Source organism: Crinia signifera, chromosome 4, assembly GCF_055691185.1.
Source record: "Crinia signifera chromosome 4, ASM5569118v1, whole genome shotgun sequence".
NCBI classification, from domain to species: domain Eukaryota; kingdom Metazoa; phylum Chordata; class Amphibia; order Anura; family Myobatrachidae; genus Crinia; species Crinia signifera.
This window is the reverse complement of record NC_139220.1, coordinates 56,849,715-56,866,700: the sequence shown is the minus strand read 5'-3', so window position 1 is coordinate 56,866,700 and position 16,986 is coordinate 56,849,715. Positions and strand designations below refer to the sequence as shown.

The window sequence follows — 16,986 nt, the reverse complement described above, 5'->3', positions numbered from 1 at the left end:
ACCTCTTTCAATTCGCTCTAGTAGTAATCCCATTTTTTTTTTTTCAATTTGAATAGCTGAGGAAATAAAAGCATTTGCCAGTAATGTCAAAAAACTTTCAGCACCTGGTGTTCCCATGTGGTCTCCCACCCAAGTACTAACCAGGACCAACACTGCTTAGCTTCCAAGATCAGACGAGATTGGGCTTATCCAGTGTTGTATGGCTGTAGGTGAAACTCAATCACATTGTTTGCCCTCTTCTTCTTCTCTCTACAAGTAATCGAATGGATACGTTTCCAAACTGTATTGTTGTAGAGAAAAAATCAAGTGTTGGTAATGTCAAAAAACCTACAGCACCTGGTGTTCCCATGTGGTCTCCCACCCAAGTACTAACCAGGCCCAACACTGCTTAGATGCCAAGATCAGGCTTATCCAGTGTGGTATGGCCATATGTGAAAACCGATAACATTGTTTGCCCTTTTCTACTTCTATCTACAAGAAATCTAATGGATACGTTTCCAAACTGTATTGTTGTAGAGAAAAAATCATGTGTTGGTAAAGTAAAAAGACCTACAGGACCTAGTATTAGCTGGTGGTAAAAAAAAACTACTGACCAGGCACAACACTGTAAAGCTGCCACAAACAGTTGGAATTGGGCCTAAACAGTGTAGTAAAGAATTAGATGAGGGCTATAGAGTATGTTTGACCTCTTACAATTCTCTCTAGTAGTAATCCCTAAAGAAGTTTTCAATTTGAATAGCTGGGGAAATAAAAGCATTTGCCAGTAATGTCAAAAATCCTACAGCACCTGGTGTTCCCATGTGGTCTCCCACCCAAGTACTAACCAGGCCCAACACTGCTTAGCTTCCAAAATATGACGAGATTGGGCTTATCCAGCGTGGTATGGCTGTAGGTGAAAACTGATAACATTGTTTGCCCTTTTCTACTTCTATCTACAAGTAATCTAATGAATACGTTTCCAAACTGCATTGTTGTAGAGAAAAAATCATGTGCTGGTAATTTAAAAAGACCTACAGGACCTAGTATTAGCAGATGGTCAAAAAACTACTGACCAGACACAACACTGTTTAGCTGCCACAAACAGTTGGAATTGGGCCGAAACAGTGTAGTACAGAATTAGATGAGGGCTATAGAGTATGTTTGACCTCTTTCAATTCTCTCTAGTAGTAATCCCCAAAAAAGTTTTCAATTTAAATAGCTGGGGAAATAAAAGCATTTGCCAGTAATGTCAAAAAACCTACAGCACCTGGTGTTCCCATGTGGTCTCCCACCCAAGTACTAACCAGGCCCAACACTGCTTAGCTGCCAAGATCTGACGAGATTGGGTTTATCCAGTGTGGTATGGCTGTAGGTGAAAATCATTCACATTGTTTGCCCTCTTCTACTTCTATCTACAAGTAATCTAATGGATACGTTTCCAAACTGTATTGTTGTAGAGAAAAAAATCATGTGTTGGTAATGTAAAAAGACCTACAGGACCTAGTATTAGCAGGTGGTCAAAAAAAAAAAAAACTACTGACCAGGAACAACACTGTAAAGCTGCCACAAACAGTTGGAATTGGGCCTAAACAGTGTAGTAAAGAATTAGATTAGGGCTATAGAGTATGTTTGACCTCTTCCAATTCTCTCTAGTATTAATCCCTAAAAAAGTTTTCAATTTGAATAGCTGGGGAAATAAAAGCATTTGCCAGTAATGTCAAAAAACTTACAGCACCTGGTGTTCCTATGTGGTCTCCCACTCAAGCACTAACCAGGCCCAACACTGCTTAACTGCCAAGATCTGACGAGATTGGGCTTATCCAGTGTGGTATGGCTGTAGATGAAAATCGATAACATTGTTTGCCCTTTTCTACTTCTATCTACAAGTAATCTAATGAATACGTTTCCAAACTGCATTGTTGTAGAGAAAAAATCATGTGCTGGTAATTTAAAAAGACCTACAGGACCTAGTATTAGCAGATGGTCAAAAAACTACTGACCAGACACAACACTGTTTAGCTGCCACAAACAGTTGGAATTGGGCCTAAACAGTGTAGTAAATAATTAGTTGAGGACTATAGAGTCTGCTTGACCTCTTTCAATTCGCTCTAGTAGTAATCCCAAAAAAATATTTCAATTTGAATAGCTGGGGAAATAAAAGCATTTGCCAGTAATGTCAAAAAACCTACAGAACCTGGTGTTCCCATGTGGTCTCCCACCCAAGTACTAACCAGGCCCAACACTGCTTAGCTGCCAAGATCTGACGAGATTGGGCTTATCCAGTGTGGTATGGCTGTAGGTGAAATTCAAGCACATTGTTTGCCCTCTTCTACTTCTATCTACAAGAAATCTAATGGATACGTTTCCAAACTGTATTGTTGTAGAGAAAAAATCATGTGTTGGTAAAGTAAAAAGACCTACAGGACCTAGTATTAGCTGGTGGTAAAAAAAAAAATACTGACCAGGCACAACAATGTTTAGCTGCCACAAACAGTTGGAATTGGGCCTAAACAGTGTAGTAAAGAATTAGATGAGGGCTATATAGTATGTTTGACATCCTCCAATTCTCTCTAGTAGTAATCCCAAAAAAAGTTTTTAATTTGAATAGCTGGGGAAATAAAAGCATTTGCCAGTAATGTAAAAAAACCTACAGCACCTGGTGTTCTCATGTGGTCTCCCACCCAAGTACTAACCAGACCCAACTCTGCTTAGCTGCCAAGATCAGACGAGATTGGGTTTATCCAGTGTGGTATGGCTGTAGGTGAAATCCGATAACATTGTTTGCCCTCTTCTACTTCTATCTATAAGTAATCTAATGGATACGTTTCCAAACTGTATTGTTGTAGAGAAAAAATCATGTGTTGGTAATGTAAAAAGACCTACAGGACCTAGTATTGGCAGGTGGTAAAAAAAAAAAAACTACTGACCAGGCAGAACACTGTTTAGCTGCCACAAACAGTTGTAATTGGGCCTAAATAGTGTAGTAAAGAATTAGATGAGGGCTATAGAGTATGTTTGACCTCTTCCAATTCTCTCTAGTAGTAATCCCCAAAAAAGTTTTTAATTTGAATAGCTGGGGAAATAAAAGCATTTGCCAGTAATGTCAAAAAACCTACAGCACCTGGTGCTCCCATGTGGTCTCCCACCTAAGTACTAACCAGGCCCAACACTGATTAGCTGCCAGGATCTGGCTGATCCAGTGTGGTATGGCTGTAGATGAAAATCAGTCACATTGTTTGCCCTCTTTTACTTCTATCTACAAGTAATCTAATGGATACGTTTCCAAACTGTATTGTTGTAGAGAAAAAATCATGTGTTGGTAATGTAAAAAGACCTACAGGACCTAGTATTAGCAGGTGGTCAAAAAAAAATTCTGACCAGGCACAACACTGCTTAGCTGCCAAGATCTGACGAGATTGGGCTTATCCAGTGTGGTATGGCTGTATGTGAAATTCAATCACATTGTTTGCCCTCTTATACTTCTATCTACAAGAAATCTAATGGATACGTTTCCAGACTGTATTGTTGTAGAGAAAAAAATCATGTGTTGGTAAAGTAAAAAGACCTACAGGACCTAGTATTAGCTGGTGGTAAAAAAAAAACTACTGACCAGGCACAACAATATTTAGCTGCCACAAACAGTTGGAATTGGGCCTAAACAGTGTAGTAAAGAATTAGATGAGGGCTATAGAGTATGTTTGACCTCTTCCAATTCTCTCTAGTAGTAATCCCCAAAAAAGTTTTTAATTTGAATAGCTGGGGAAATAAAAGCATTTGCCAGTAATGTCAAAAAACCTACAGCACCTGGTGTTCCCATGTGGTCTCCCACCCAAGTACTAACCAGACCCAACACTGCTTAGCTGCCAAGATCAGACGAGATTGGGCTTATCCAGTGTGGTATGGCTGTAGGTGAAGATCAATCACATTGTTTGCCCTCTTCTTCTTCTCTCTACAAGTAATCGAATGGATACGTTTCCAAACTGTATTGTTGTAGAGAAAAAATCATGTGTTGGTAATGTTATAAGACCTACAGGACCTAGTATTAGCAGGTGGTCAAAAAAAACTACTGACCAGGCACAACACTATAAAGCTGCCACAAACAGTTGGAATTGGGCCTAAACAGTGTAGTAAAGAATTAGATGATGGGTATAGAGTATGTTTGACCTCTTCAATTCTCTCTAGTAGTAATCCCTAAAAAAGTTTTCAATTTGAATAGCTGGGGAAATAAAAGCATTTGCCAGTAATGTCAAAAAACCTACTGCACCTGGTGTTTCCATGTGGTCTCCCACCCAAGTACTAACCAGGCCCAACACTGCTTAGCTACCAAGATCAGACGAGATTGGGCTTATCCAGTGTGGTATGGCTGTAGGTGAAAATCAATCACATTGTTTGCCCTCTTCTACTTCTATCTACAAGTAATCTAATGAATACATTTCCAAACTGCATTGTTGTAGAGAAAAAAATCATGTGCTGGTAATTTAAAAAGACCTACAGCACCTAGTATTTGCAGATAATCAAAAAACTACTGACCAGACACAACACTGTTTAGCTGCCACAAACAGTTGGAATTGGGCCTAAACAGTGTAGTAAAGAATTAGATGAGGGCTATAGAGTATGTTTGACCTCTTCCAGTTCTCTCTAGTAGTAATCCTAAAAAAGTTTTCAATTTGAATAGCTGGGGAAATAAAAGCATTTGCCAGTAATGTCAAAATACCTACAGCACCTGGTATTCCTATGTGGTCTCCCACCCAAGTACTAACCAGGCCCAACACTGCTTAGCTTCCAAGATCAGACGAGATTGGGCTTATCCAGAGTGGTATGGCTGTAGGTGAAATCCGACAACATTGTTTTCCCTCTTCTACTTCTATCTATAAGTAATCTAATGGATACGTTTCCAAACTGTATTGTTGTAGAGAAAAAATCATGTGTTGGTAATGTAAAAAGACCTACAGGACCTAGTATTAGCAGGTGGTCAAAAAAAACTACTGACCAGGCAGAACACTGTAAAGCTGCCACAAACAGTTGGAATTGGGCCTAAACAGTGTAGTAAAGAATTAGATGAGGGCTATAGAGTCTGTTTGACCTCTAACAATTCTCTCTAGTAGTAATCCCTAAAGAAGTTTTCAATTTGAATAGCTAGGGAAATAAAAGCATTTGCCAGTAATGTCAAAAAACCTACAGCACCTGGTGTTCCCCCACCCAAGTACTAACCAGGCCCAACACTGCTTAGCTTCCAAGATCAGACAAGATTGGGCTTATCCAGTGTGGTATGGCTGTAGGTGAAAACTGATAACATTGTTTGCTCTTTTCTACTTCTATCTACAAGTAATCTAATGAATACGTTTCCAAACTGCATTGTTGTAGAGAAAAAAATCATGTGCTGGTAATTTAAAAAGACCTACAGGACCTAGTATTAGCAGATGGTCAAAAAACTACTGACCAGACACAACACTGTTTTGCTGCCACAAACAGTTGGAATTGGGCATAAACAGTTTAGTACAGAATTAGATGAGGGCTATAGACTCTGTTTGACCTCTTTCAATTCTCTCTAGTAGTAATCCCCAAAAAAGTTTTCAATTTAAATAGCTGGGGAAATAAAAGCATTTGCCAGTTATGTCAAAAAAACTACAGCACCTGGTGTTCCCATGCGGTCTCCCACCCAAGTACTAACCAGGCCCAACACTGCTTAGCTGCCAAGATCTGACGAGATTGGGCTTATCCAGTGTGGTATGGCTGTAGGTGAAAATCAATCACATTGTTTGCCCTCTTCTACTTCTATCTACAAGTAATCTAATGAATACATTTCCAAACTGTATTGTTGTAGAGAAAAAATCATGTGTTGGTAATGTCAAAAAACCTACAGCACCTGGTGTTTCCATGTGGTCTCCCACCCAAATACTAACCAGGCCCAACACTGCTTAGCTGTCAAGATCTGACGAGATTGGGCTTATCCAGTGTGGTATGGCTGTAAGTGAAAATCAAGCACATTGTTTGCCCTCTTCTACTTCTATCTAAAAGTAATCTAATGGATACGTTTCCAAACTGTATTGTTGTAGAGAAAAAATCATGTGTTGGTAATGTAAAAAGACCTACAGGACCTAGTATTAGCAGGTGGTCAAAAAAAACTACTGACCAGTCACAACACTGTAAAGCTGCCACAAACAGTTGGAATTGGGCCTAAACAGTGTACTAAAGAATTAGATGAGGGCTATAGAGTATGTTTGACCTCTTCCAATTCTCTCTAGTAGTAATCCTAAAAAGTTTTCAATTTGAATAGCTGGGGAAATAAAAGCATTTGCCAGTAATGTCAAAAAACCTACAGCACCTGGTGTTCCTATGTGGTCTCCCATCCAAGTACTAACCAGGCCCAAGACTGCTTAGCTTCCAAGATCAGACGAGATTGGGCTTATCCAGAGTGGTATAGCTGTATGTGAAAATCAATCACATTGTTTGCCCTCTTCTACTTCTATCTACAAGTAATTTAATGGATACGTTTCCACACTGTATTGTTGTAGAGAAAAAATCATGTGCTGGTAATTTAAAAAGACCTACAGGACCTAGTATTAGCAGGTGGTCAAAAACAACTACTGACCAGGCACAACACTATAAAGCTGCCACAAACAGTTGGAATTGGGCCTAAACAGTGTAGTAAAGAATTAGATGATGGGTATAGAGTATGTTTGACCTCTTCAATTCTCTCTAGTAGTAATCCCTAAAAAAGTTTTCAATTTGAATAGCTGGGGAAATAAAAGCATTTGCCAGAAATGTCAAAAAACCTACAGCATCTGGTGTTTCCATGTGGTCTCCCACCCAAGTACTAACCAGGCCCAAGACTGCTTAGTTACCAAGATCAGATGAGATTGGGCTTATCCAGTGTGGTATGGCTGTAGGTGAAATCCGATAACATTGTTTGCCCTATTCTACTTCTATCTACAAGTAATCTAATGAATACATTTCCAAACTGCATTGTTGTAGAGAAAAAAATCATGTGCTGGTAATTTAAAAAGACCTACAGGACCTAGTGTTTGCAGATAATCAAAAAACTACTGACTAGACACAACACTGTTTAGCTGCCACAAACAGTTGGAATTGGGCCTTAACAGTGTAGTAAAGAATTAGATGAGGGCTATAGAGTCTGTTTGACCTCTTTTAATTCTCTCTAGTAGTAATCCCAAAAAAAGTTTTCAATTTGAATAGCTGTCGAAATAAAAGCATTTGCCAGTAATGTCAAAAAACCTACAGCACCTGGTGTTCCCATGTGGTCTCCCACCCAAGTACTGACCAGGCCCAACACTGCTTAGCTGCCAAGATCTGACGAGATTGGGCTTATCCAGTGTGGTATGGCTGTAGGTGAAGATAAATCACATTGTTTGCCCTCTTCTACTTCTATCTACAAGTAATCTAATGAATACATTTCCAAACTGTATTGTTGTAGAGAAAAAATCATGTGTTGGTAATGTCAAAAAACCTACAGCACCTGGTGTTCCCATGTGGTCTCCCACCCAAGTACTAACCAGGCCCAACACTGCTTAGCTGCCAAGATCTGACGAGATTGGGCTTATCCAGTGTGGTATGGCTGTGAAGAAAATCAATCACATTGTTTGCCCTCTTCTACTTCTATCTACAAGTAATCTAATGGATACGTTTCCAAACTGTATTGTAGAGAAAAAATCATGTGTTGGTAATGTAAAAAGACCTACAGGACCTAGTATTAGCAGGTGGTCAAAAAAAACTACTGACCAGGCACAAAACTGTAAAGCTGCCACAAACAGTTGGAATTAGGCCTAAACAGTGTAGTAAAGAATTAGATGAGGGCTATAGAGTATGTTTGACCTCTTCCAATTCTCTCTAGTAGTAATCCCTAAAAAAGTTTTCAATTTGAATAGCTGGGGAAATAAAAGCATTTGCCAGTAATGTCAAAAAACCTACAGCACCTGGTGTTTCTATGTGGTCTCCCACCCAAGTACTAACCAGGCACAACACAGTTTAGCTTCCAAGATCAGATGAGATTGGGCTCATCCAGTGTGGTATGGCTGTAGGTGAAAATCAATCACATTGTTTGCCCTCTTCTACTTCTATCTACAAGTAATCTAATGAATACGTTTCCAAACTGCATTGTTGTAGAGAAAAAATCATGTGCTGGTAATTTAAAAAGACCTACAGGACCTAGTTTTAGCAGATGGTCAAAAAACTACTGACCAGACACAACACTGTTTAGCTGCCACAAACAGTTGGAATTAGGCCTAAACAGTGTAGTAAAGAATTAGATGAGGGCTATAGAGTCTGTTTGACCTCTTTAAATTCTCTCTAGTAGTAATCCCAAAAAAAGTTTTCAATTTAAATAGCTGGGGAAATAAAAGCATTTGCCAGTAATGTCAAAAAACCTTCAGCACTTGGTGTTCCCATGTGGTCTCCCACCCAAGTACTAACCAGGCCCAACACTGCTTAGCTGCCAAGATCTGACGAGATTGGGTTTATCCAGTGTGGTATAACTGTAGGTGAAAATCAATCACATTGTTTGCCCTCTTTTACTTCTATCTACAAGTAATCTAATGGATACGTTTCCAAACTGTATTGTTGTAGAGAAAAAATCATGTGTTGGTAATGTAAAAAGACCTACAGGACCTAGTATGAGCAGGTGGTCAAAAAAAACTACTGACCAGGCACAACACTGTAAAGCTGCGACAAACAGTTGGAATTGGGCCTAAACAGTGTAGTAAAGAATTAGATGAGGGCTATAGAGTCTGTTTGACCTCTTACAATTCTCTCTAGTAGTAATCCCTAAAAAAGTTTTCAATTTGAATAGCTGGGGAAATAAAAGCATTTGCCACTAATGTCAAAAAACCTACAGCACCTGGTGTTCCCATGTGGTCTCCCACCCAAGTACTAACCAGGCCCAACACTGCTTAGCTGCCAAGATCTGATGAGATTGGGCTTATCCAGTGTGGTATGGCTGTAGGTGAAAATCAATCACATTGTTTGCCCTCTTCTACTTCTATCTACAAGTAATCTAATGGATACGTTTCCAAACTGTATTGTTGTAGAGAAAAAATCATGTGTTGGTAATGTAAAAAGACCTACAGGACCTAGTATTAGCAGGTGGTCAAAAAAAATACTGACCAGGCACAACACTGTAAAGCTGCCACAAACAGTTGGAATTGGGCCTAAACAGTGTAGTGAAGAATTAGATGAGGGCTATAGAGTATGTTTGACCTCTTCCAATTCTCTCTAGTAGTAATCCCCAAAAAAGTTTTTAATTTGAATAGCTGGGGAAATAAAAGCATTTGCCAGTAATGTCAAAAAACGTACAGCACCTGGTGTTCCCATGTGGTCTCCCACCCAAGTACTAACCAGACCCAACACTGCTTAGCTGAGACGAGATTGGGCTTATCCAGTGTGGTATGGCTGTAGGTGAAGATCAATCACATTGTTTGCCCTCTTCTTCTTCTCTCTACAAGTAATCGAATGGATACGTTTCCAAACTGTATTGTTGTAGAGAAAAAATCATGTGTTGGTAATGTTATAAGACCTACAGGACCTAGTATTAGCAGGTGGTCAAAAAAAACTACTGACCAGGCACAACACTATAAAGCTGCCACAAACAGTTTAAATTGGGCCTAAACAGTGTAGTAAAGAATTAGATGATGGGTATAGAGTATGTTTGACCTCTTCAATTCTCTCTAGTAGTAATCCCTAAAAAAGTTTTCAATTTGAATAGCTGGGGAAATAAAAGCATTTGCCAGTAATGTCAAAAAACCTACAGCACCTGGTGTTTCCATGTGGTCTCCCACCCAAGTACTAACCAGGCCCAACACTGCTTAGCTACCAAGATCAGACAAGATTGGGCTTATCCAGTGTGGTATGGCTGTAGGTGAAAATCAATCACATTGTTTGCCCTCTTCTACTTCTATCTACAAGTAATCTAATGAATACATTTCCAAACTGCATTGTTGTAGAGAAAAAAATCATGTGCTGGTAATTTAAAAAGACCTACAGCACCTAGTATTTGCAGATAATCACAAAACTACTGACCAGACACAACACTGTTTAGCTGCCACAAACAGTTAGAATTGGGCCTAAACAGTGTAGTAAAGAATTAGATGAGGGCTATAGAGTATGTTTGACCTCTTCCAGTTCTCTCTAGTAGTAATCCTAAAAAAGTTTTCAATTTGAATAGCTGGGGAAATAAAAGCATTTGCCAGTAATGTCAAAATACCTACAGCACCTGGTATTCCTATGTGGTCTCCCACCCAAGTACTAACCAGGCCCAACACTGCTTAGCTTCCAAGATCAGACGAGATTGGGCTTATCCAGAGTGGTATGGCTGTAGGTGAAATCCGATAACATTGTTTTCCCTCTTCTACTTCTATCTATAAGTAATCTAATGGATACGTTTCCAAACTGTATTGTTGTAGAGAAAAAATCATGTGTTGGTAATGTAAAAAGACCTACAGGACCTAGTATTAGCAGGTGGTCAAAAAAAACTACTGACCAGGCAGAACACTGTAAAGCTGCCACAAACAGTTGGAATTGGGCCTAAACAGTGTAGTAAAGAATTAGATGAGGGCTATAGAGTCTGTTTGACCTCTAACAATTCTCTCTAGTAGTAATCCCTAAAGAAGTTTTCAATTTGAATAGCTAGGGAAATAAAAGCATTTGCCAGTAATGTCAAAAAACCTACAGCACCTGGTGTTCCCATGTGGTCTCCCACCCAAGTACTAACCAGGCCCAACACTGCTTAGCTTCCAAGATCAGACAAGATTGGGCTTATCCAGTGTGGTATGGCTGTAGGTGAAAACCGATAACATTGTTTGCTCTTTTCTACTTCTATCTACAAGTAATCTAATGAATACGTTTCCAAACTGCATTGTTGTAGAGAAAAAAATCATGTGCTGGTAATTTAAAAAGACCTACAGGACCTAGTATTAGCAGATGGTCAAAAAACTACTGACCAGACACAACACTGTTTTGCTGCCACAAACAGTTGGAATTGGGCATAAACAGTTTAGTACAGAATTAGATGAGGGCTATAGACTCTGTTTGACCTCTTTCAATTCTCTCTAGTAGTAATCCCCAAAAAAGTTTTCAATTTAAATAGCTGGGGAAATAAAAGCATTTGCCAGCTATGTCAAAAAACCTACAGCACCTGGTGTTCCCATGCGGTCTCCCACCCAAGTACTAACCAGGCCCAACACTGCTTAGCTGCCAAGATCTGACGAGATTGGGCTTATCCAGTGTGGTATGGCTGTAGGTGAAAATCAATCACATTGTTTGCCCTCTTCTACTTCTATCTACAAGTAATCTAATGAATACATTTCCAAACTGTATTGTTGTAGAGAAAAAATCATGTGTTGGTAATGTCAAAAAACCTACAGCACCTGGTGTTTCCATGTGGTCTCCCACCCAAGTACTAACCAGGCCCAACACTGCTTAGCTGTCAAGAGCTGACGAGATTTGGCTTATCCAGTGTGGTATGGCTGTAGGTGAAAATCAAGCACATTGTTTGCCCTCTTCTACTTCTATCTAAAAGTAATCTAATGGATACATTTCCAACCTGTATTGTTGTAGAGAAAAAATCATGTGTTGGTAATGTAAAAAGACCTACAGGACCTAGTATTAGCAGGTGGTCAAAAAAAACTACTGACCAGGCACAACACTGTAAAGCTGCCACAAACAGTTGGAATTAGGCCTAAACAGTGTAGTAAATAATTAGATGAGGGCTATAGAGTATGTTTGACCTCTTCCAATTCTCTCTAGTAGTAATCCCTAAAAAAGTTTTCAATTTGAATAGCTGGGGAAATAAAAGCATTTGCCAGTAACGTCAAAAAACCTACAGCACCTGGTGTTCCCATGTGGTCTCCCACCCAAGTACTAACCAGGCCCAACACTGCTTAGCTGCCAAGATCTGGCGAGATTGGGTTTATCCAGTGTGGTATGGCTGTAGGTGAAAATCAATCACATTGTTTGCCCTCTTCTACTTCTATCTACAAGTTATTTAATGGATACGTTTCCAAACTGTATTGTTGTAGAGAAAAAATCATGTGTTGGTAATGTAAAAAGACCTACAGGACCTAGTATTAGCAGGTGGTCAACAAAAACTACTGACCAGGCACAACACTGTAAAGCTGCCACAAACAGTTGGAATTGGGCCTAAACAGTGTAGTAAAGAATTAGATGAGGGCTATAGAGTATGTTTGACCTCTTCCAATTCTCTCTAGTAGTAATCCTAAAAAAGTTTTCAATTTGAATAGCTGGGGAAATAAAAGCATTTGCCAGTAATGTCAAAAAACCTACAGCACCTGGTGTTCCTATGTGGTCTCCCATCCAAGTACTAACCAGGCCCAACACTGCTTAGCTTCCAAGATCAGACGAGATTGGGCTTATCCAGAGTGGTATAGCTGTAGGTGAAAATCAATCACATTGTTTGCCCTCTTCTACTTCTATCTACAAGTAATTTAATGGATACGTTTCCACACTGTATTGTTGTAGAGAAAAAATCATGTGCTGGTAATTTAAAAAGACCTACAGGACCTAGTATTAGCAGGTGGTCAAAAACAACTACTGACCAGGCACAACACTATAAAGCTGCCACAAACAGTTGGAATTGGGCCTAAACAGTGTAGTAAAGAATTAGATGATGGGTATAGAGTACGTTTGACCTCTTCAATTCTCTCTAGTAGTAATCCCTAAAAAAGTTTTCAATTTGAATAGCTGGGGAAATAAAAGCATTTGCCAGAAATGTCAAAAAACCTACAACACCTGGTGTTTCCATGTGGTCTCCCACCCAAGTACTAACCAGGCCCAAGACTGCTTAGTTACCAAGATCAGATGAGATTGGGCTTATCCAGTGTGGTATGGCTGTAGGTGAAATCTGATAACATTGTTTGCCCTATTCTACTTCTATCTACAAGTAATCTAATGAATACATTTCCAAACTGCATTGTTGTAGAGAAAAAAATCATGTGCTGGTAATTTAAAAAGACCTACAGGACCTAGTATTTGCAGATAATCAAAAAACTACTGACTAGACACAACACTGTTTAGCTGCCACAAACAGTTGGAATTGGGCCTTAACAGTGTAGTAAAGAATTAGATGAGGGCTATAGAGTCTGTTTGACCTCTTTTAATTCTCTCTAGTAGTAATTCCAAAAAAAGTTTTCAATTTGAATAGCTGGGGAAATAAAAGCATTTGCCAGTAATGTCAAAAAACCTACAGCACCTGGTGTTCCCATGTGGTCTCCCACCCAAGTACTGACCAGGCCCAACACTGCTTAGCTGCCAAGATCTGAGGAGATTGGGCTTATCCAGTGTGGTATGGCTGTAGGTGAAGATAAATCACATTGTTTGCCCTCTTCTACTTCTATCTACAAATAATCTAATGAATACATATGCAAACTGTATTGTTGTAGAGAAAAAATCATGTGTTGGTAATGTCAAAAAACCTACAGCACCTGGTGTTCCCATGTGGTCTCCCACCCAAGTACTAACCAGGCCCAACACTGCTTAGCTGCCAAGATCTGACGAGATTGGGCTTATCCAGTGTGGTATGGCTGTGAAGAAAATCAATCACATTGTTTGCCCTCTTCTACTTCTATCTACAAGTAATCTAATGGATACGTTTCCAAACTGTATTGTTGTAGAGAAAAAATCATGTGTTGGTAATGTAAAAAGACCTACAGGACCTAGTATTAGCAGGTGGTCAAAAAAAACTACTGACCAGGCACAAAACTGTAAAGCTGCCACAAACAGTTGGAATTAGGCCTAAACAGTGTAGTAAAGAATTAGATGAGGGCTATAGAGTATGTTTGACCTCTTCCAATTCTCTCTAGTAGTAATCCCTAAAAAAGTTTTCAATTTGAATAGCTGGGGAAATAAAAGCATTTGCCAGTAATGTCAAAAAACCTACAGCACCTGGTGTTTCTATGTGGTCTCCCACCCAAGTACTAACCAGGCCCAACACAGCTTAGCTTCCAAGATCAGATGAGATTGGGCTCATCCAGTGTGGTATGGCTGTAGGTGAAAATCAATCACATTGTTTGCCCTCTTCTACTTCTATTTGCCCTCTTCTACTTCTATCTACAAGTAATCTAATGAATACGTTTCCAAACTGCATTGTTGTAGAGAAAAAATCATGTGCTGGTAATTTAAAAAGACCTACAGGACCTAGTTTTAGCAGATGGTCAAAAAACTACTGACCAGACACAACACTGTTTAGCTGCCACAAACAGTTGGAATTAGGCCTAAACAGTGTAGTAAAGAATTAGATGAGGGCTATAGAGTCTGTTTGACCTCTTTAAATTCTCTCTAGTAGTAATCCCAAAAAAGTTTTCAATTTGAATAGCTGGGGAAATAAAAGCATTTGCCAGTAATGTCAAAAAACCTACAGCACTTGGTGTTCCCATGTGGTCTCCCACCCAAGTACTAACCAGGCCCAACACTGCTTAGCTGCCAAGATCTGACGAGATTGGGTTTATCCAGTGTGGTATGACTGTAGGTGAAAATCAATCACATTGTTTGCCCTCTTTTACTTCTATCTACAAGTAATCTAATGGATACGTTTCCAAACTGTATTGTTGTAGAGAAAAAATCATGTGTTGGTAATGTAAAAAGACCTACAGGACCTAGTATGAGCAGGTGGTCAAAAAAAACTACTGACCAGGCACAACACTGTAAAGCTGCCACAAACAGTTGGAATTGGGCCTAAACAGTGTACTAAAGAATTAGATGAGGGCTATAGAGTATGTTTGACCTCCTCTAATTCTCTCTAGTAGTAATCCCTAAAATAGTTTTCAATTTGAATAGCTGGGGAAATAAAAGCATTTGCCAGTAATGTCAAAAAACCTACAGCACCTGGTGTTCCCATGTGGTCTCCCACCCAAGTACTAACCAGGCCCAACACTGCTTAGCTGCCAAGATCTGACGAGATTGGGCATATCCAGTGTGGAATGGCTGTAGGTGAAAATCAATCACATTGTTTGCCCTCTTCTACTTCTATCTACAAGCAATCTAATGGATAAGTTTCCAAACTGTATTGTTGTAGAGAAAAAATCATGTGTTGGTAATGTAAAAAGACCTACAGGACCTAGTATTAGCAGGTGGTCAAAAAAAACTACTGACCAGGCACAACACTGTAAAACTGCCACAAACAGTTGGAATTGGGCCTAAACAGTGTAGTAAAGAATTAGATGAGGGCTATAGAGTCTGTTTGACCTCTTACAATTCTCTCTAGTAGTAATCCCTAAAAAAGTTTTCAATTTGAATAGCTGGGGAAATAAAAGCATTTGCCAGTAATGTCAAAAAACCTACAGCACTTGGTGTTCCCATGTGGTCTCCCACCCAAGTACTAACCAGGCCCAACACTGCTTAGCTGCCAAGATCTGACGAGATTGGGTTTATCCAGTGCGGTATGACTGTAGGTGAAAATCAATCACATTGTTTGCCCTCTTTTACTTCTATCTACAAGTAATCTAATGGATACGTTTCCAAACTGTATTGTTGTAGAGAAAAAATCATGTGTTGGTAATGTAAAAAGACCTACAGGACCTAGTATGAGCAGGTGGTCAAAAAAAACTACTGACCAGGCACAACACTGTAAAGCTGCCACAAACAGTTGGAATTGGGCCTAAACAGTGTACTAAAGAATTAGATGAGGGCTATAGAGTATGTTTGACCTCCTCTAATTCTCTCTAGTAGTAATCCCTAAAATAGTTTTCAATTTGAATAGCTGGGGAAATAAAAGCATTTGCCAGTAATGTCAAAAAACCTACAGCACCTGGTGTTCCCATGTGGTCTCCCACCCAAGTACTAACCAGGCCCAACACTGCTTAGCTGCCAAGATCTGACGAGATTGGGCATATCCAGTGTGGAATGGCTGTAGGTGAAAATCAATCACATTGTTTGCCCTCTTCTACTTCTATCTACAAGCAATCTAATGGATACGTTTCCAAACTGTATTGTTGTAGAGAAAAAATCATGTGTTGGTAATGTAAAAAGACCTACAGGACCTAGTATTAGCAGGTGGTCAAAAAAAACTACTGACCAGGCACAACACTGTAAAACTGCCACAAACAGTTGGAATTGGGCCTAAACAGTGTAGTAAAGAATTAGATGAGGGCTATAGAGTCTGTTTGACCTCTTACAATTCTCTCTAGTAGTAATCCCTAAAAAAGTTTTCAATTTGAATAGCTGGGGAAATAAAAGCATTTGCCACTAATGTCAAAAAACCTACAGCACCTGGTGTTCCCATGTGGTCTCCCACCCAAGTACTAACCAGGCCCAACACTGCTTAGCTGCCAAGATCTGATGAGATTGGGCTTATCCAGTGTGGTATGGCTGTAGGTGAAAATCAATCACATTGTTTGCCCTCTTCTACTTCTATCTACAAGTAATCTAATGGATACGTTTCGAAACTGTATTGTTGTAGAGAAAAAATCATGTGTTGGTAATGTAAAAAGACCTACAGGACCTAGTATTAGCAGGTGGTCAAAAAAAATACTGACCAGGCACAACACTGTAAAGCTGCCACAAACAGTTGGAATTGGGCCTAAACAGTGTAGTGAAGAATTAGATGAGGGCTATAGAGTATGTTTGACCTCTTACAATTCTCTCTAGTAGTAATCCCTAAAAAAGTTTTCAATTTGAATAGCTGGGGAAATAAAAGCATTTGCCAGTAATGTCAAAAAACCTACACCACCTGGTGTTCCTATGTGGTCTCCCACCCAAGTACTAACCAGGCCCAACACTGCTTAGCTTCCAAGATCAGACGAGATTGGGCTTATCCAGTGTGGTATGGCTGTAGGTGAAAATCAATCACATTGTTTGCCCTCTTCTTCTTCTATCTACAAGTATTCTAATGGATACGTTTCCAAACTGTATTGTTGTAGAGAAAAAATCATGTGTTGGTAATGTAAAAAGACCTACAGGACCTAGTATTAGCAGATGGTCAAAAAACTACTGACCAGACACAACACTGTTTAGCTGCCACAAACAGTTGGAATTGGGCCTAAA

General features: G+C 39.5%; 24 non-coding genes and 14 pseudogenes across 24 annotated transcripts; all 38 read right to left on the bottom strand.

The window, feature by feature from the left end:
- Positions 1-92: 92 nt before the first annotated feature.
- LOC146077227 (5S ribosomal RNA) lies at positions 93-211 on the bottom strand (annotated as a pseudogene).
- A 113-nt stretch (positions 212-324) lies between these two features.
- On the bottom strand, positions 325-433 carry LOC146077296 (5S ribosomal RNA; annotated as a pseudogene).
- A 342-nt stretch (positions 434-775) lies between these two features.
- LOC146077174 (5S ribosomal RNA) lies at positions 776-894 on the bottom strand (annotated as a pseudogene).
- Positions 895-1,234: 340 nt separating this feature from the next.
- On the bottom strand, positions 1,235-1,353 carry LOC146076138 (5S ribosomal RNA). The gene has a single exon (XR_014473694.1). It is a non-coding gene; the product is annotated as a 5S ribosomal RNA (ribosomal RNA).
- A 349-nt stretch (positions 1,354-1,702) lies between these two features.
- On the bottom strand, positions 1,703-1,821 carry LOC146077147 (5S ribosomal RNA; annotated as a pseudogene).
- A 340-nt stretch (positions 1,822-2,161) lies between these two features.
- LOC146076939 (5S ribosomal RNA) lies at positions 2,162-2,280 on the bottom strand. Its single transcript, XR_014474323.1, has one exon. It is a non-coding gene; the product is annotated as a 5S ribosomal RNA (ribosomal RNA).
- A 343-nt stretch (positions 2,281-2,623) lies between these two features.
- Positions 2,624-2,742, bottom strand: LOC146076981 (5S ribosomal RNA). Its single transcript, XR_014474364.1, has one exon. It is a non-coding gene; the product is annotated as a 5S ribosomal RNA (ribosomal RNA).
- Positions 2,743-3,088: 346 nt separating this feature from the next.
- On the bottom strand, positions 3,089-3,197 carry LOC146076180 (5S ribosomal RNA; annotated as a pseudogene).
- A 574-nt stretch (positions 3,198-3,771) lies between these two features.
- On the bottom strand, positions 3,772-3,890 carry LOC146076892 (5S ribosomal RNA). Its single transcript, XR_014474280.1, has one exon. It is a non-coding gene; the product is annotated as a 5S ribosomal RNA (ribosomal RNA).
- A 341-nt stretch (positions 3,891-4,231) lies between these two features.
- On the bottom strand, positions 4,232-4,350 carry LOC146077068 (5S ribosomal RNA). The gene has a single exon (XR_014474446.1). It is a non-coding gene; the product is annotated as a 5S ribosomal RNA (ribosomal RNA).
- Positions 4,351-4,690: 340 nt separating this feature from the next.
- On the bottom strand, positions 4,691-4,809 carry LOC146076733 (5S ribosomal RNA). The gene has a single exon (XR_014474131.1). It is a non-coding gene; the product is annotated as a 5S ribosomal RNA (ribosomal RNA).
- Positions 4,810-5,151: 342 nt separating this feature from the next.
- On the bottom strand, positions 5,152-5,260 carry LOC146077299 (5S ribosomal RNA; annotated as a pseudogene).
- A 341-nt stretch (positions 5,261-5,601) lies between these two features.
- On the bottom strand, positions 5,602-5,720 carry LOC146076609 (5S ribosomal RNA). The gene has a single exon (XR_014474009.1). It is a non-coding gene; the product is annotated as a 5S ribosomal RNA (ribosomal RNA).
- A 113-nt stretch (positions 5,721-5,833) lies between these two features.
- On the bottom strand, positions 5,834-5,952 carry LOC146077011 (5S ribosomal RNA). Its single transcript, XR_014474392.1, has one exon. It is a non-coding gene; the product is annotated as a 5S ribosomal RNA (ribosomal RNA).
- A 340-nt stretch (positions 5,953-6,292) lies between these two features.
- On the bottom strand, positions 6,293-6,411 carry LOC146077136 (5S ribosomal RNA; annotated as a pseudogene).
- Positions 6,412-6,752: 341 nt separating this feature from the next.
- On the bottom strand, positions 6,753-6,871 carry LOC146077175 (5S ribosomal RNA; annotated as a pseudogene).
- Positions 6,872-7,212: 341 nt separating this feature from the next.
- Positions 7,213-7,331, bottom strand: LOC146076329 (5S ribosomal RNA). Its single transcript, XR_014473741.1, has one exon. It is a non-coding gene; the product is annotated as a 5S ribosomal RNA (ribosomal RNA).
- Positions 7,332-7,444: 113 nt separating this feature from the next.
- Positions 7,445-7,563, bottom strand: LOC146077097 (5S ribosomal RNA; annotated as a pseudogene).
- A 338-nt stretch (positions 7,564-7,901) lies between these two features.
- LOC146077165 (5S ribosomal RNA) lies at positions 7,902-8,020 on the bottom strand (annotated as a pseudogene).
- A 340-nt stretch (positions 8,021-8,360) lies between these two features.
- On the bottom strand, positions 8,361-8,479 carry LOC146077094 (5S ribosomal RNA; annotated as a pseudogene).
- Positions 8,480-8,821: 342 nt separating this feature from the next.
- Positions 8,822-8,940, bottom strand: LOC146077028 (5S ribosomal RNA). The gene has a single exon (XR_014474408.1). It is a non-coding gene; the product is annotated as a 5S ribosomal RNA (ribosomal RNA).
- Positions 8,941-9,733: 793 nt separating this feature from the next.
- On the bottom strand, positions 9,734-9,852 carry LOC146077066 (5S ribosomal RNA). The gene has a single exon (XR_014474444.1). It is a non-coding gene; the product is annotated as a 5S ribosomal RNA (ribosomal RNA).
- Positions 9,853-10,192: 340 nt separating this feature from the next.
- LOC146076722 (5S ribosomal RNA) lies at positions 10,193-10,311 on the bottom strand. The gene has a single exon (XR_014474120.1). It is a non-coding gene; the product is annotated as a 5S ribosomal RNA (ribosomal RNA).
- Positions 10,312-10,653: 342 nt separating this feature from the next.
- LOC146076598 (5S ribosomal RNA) lies at positions 10,654-10,772 on the bottom strand. The gene has a single exon (XR_014473998.1). It is a non-coding gene; the product is annotated as a 5S ribosomal RNA (ribosomal RNA).
- Positions 10,773-11,113: 341 nt separating this feature from the next.
- LOC146077306 (5S ribosomal RNA) lies at positions 11,114-11,232 on the bottom strand. The gene has a single exon (XR_014474492.1). It is a non-coding gene; the product is annotated as a 5S ribosomal RNA (ribosomal RNA).
- Positions 11,233-11,345: 113 nt separating this feature from the next.
- LOC146077211 (5S ribosomal RNA) lies at positions 11,346-11,464 on the bottom strand (annotated as a pseudogene).
- A 342-nt stretch (positions 11,465-11,806) lies between these two features.
- Positions 11,807-11,925, bottom strand: LOC146076375 (5S ribosomal RNA). The gene has a single exon (XR_014473776.1). It is a non-coding gene; the product is annotated as a 5S ribosomal RNA (ribosomal RNA).
- Positions 11,926-12,266: 341 nt separating this feature from the next.
- LOC146076915 (5S ribosomal RNA) lies at positions 12,267-12,385 on the bottom strand. The gene has a single exon (XR_014474301.1). It is a non-coding gene; the product is annotated as a 5S ribosomal RNA (ribosomal RNA).
- A 341-nt stretch (positions 12,386-12,726) lies between these two features.
- LOC146077117 (5S ribosomal RNA) lies at positions 12,727-12,845 on the bottom strand (annotated as a pseudogene).
- A 341-nt stretch (positions 12,846-13,186) lies between these two features.
- On the bottom strand, positions 13,187-13,305 carry LOC146076920 (5S ribosomal RNA). The gene has a single exon (XR_014474305.1). It is a non-coding gene; the product is annotated as a 5S ribosomal RNA (ribosomal RNA).
- Positions 13,306-13,418: 113 nt separating this feature from the next.
- Positions 13,419-13,537, bottom strand: LOC146077096 (5S ribosomal RNA; annotated as a pseudogene).
- Positions 13,538-13,878: 341 nt separating this feature from the next.
- LOC146076993 (5S ribosomal RNA) lies at positions 13,879-13,997 on the bottom strand. The gene has a single exon (XR_014474375.1). It is a non-coding gene; the product is annotated as a 5S ribosomal RNA (ribosomal RNA).
- A 359-nt stretch (positions 13,998-14,356) lies between these two features.
- LOC146076903 (5S ribosomal RNA) lies at positions 14,357-14,475 on the bottom strand. Its single transcript, XR_014474289.1, has one exon. It is a non-coding gene; the product is annotated as a 5S ribosomal RNA (ribosomal RNA).
- Positions 14,476-14,817: 342 nt separating this feature from the next.
- On the bottom strand, positions 14,818-14,936 carry LOC146076110 (5S ribosomal RNA). Its single transcript, XR_014473691.1, has one exon. It is a non-coding gene; the product is annotated as a 5S ribosomal RNA (ribosomal RNA).
- Positions 14,937-15,278: 342 nt separating this feature from the next.
- On the bottom strand, positions 15,279-15,397 carry LOC146076910 (5S ribosomal RNA). Its single transcript, XR_014474296.1, has one exon. It is a non-coding gene; the product is annotated as a 5S ribosomal RNA (ribosomal RNA).
- A 342-nt stretch (positions 15,398-15,739) lies between these two features.
- Positions 15,740-15,858, bottom strand: LOC146076099 (5S ribosomal RNA). The gene has a single exon (XR_014473690.1). It is a non-coding gene; the product is annotated as a 5S ribosomal RNA (ribosomal RNA).
- Positions 15,859-16,200: 342 nt separating this feature from the next.
- Positions 16,201-16,319, bottom strand: LOC146077015 (5S ribosomal RNA). Its single transcript, XR_014474396.1, has one exon. It is a non-coding gene; the product is annotated as a 5S ribosomal RNA (ribosomal RNA).
- A 341-nt stretch (positions 16,320-16,660) lies between these two features.
- Positions 16,661-16,779, bottom strand: LOC146076990 (5S ribosomal RNA). Its single transcript, XR_014474372.1, has one exon. It is a non-coding gene; the product is annotated as a 5S ribosomal RNA (ribosomal RNA).
- Positions 16,780-16,986: the final 207 nt, after the last annotated feature.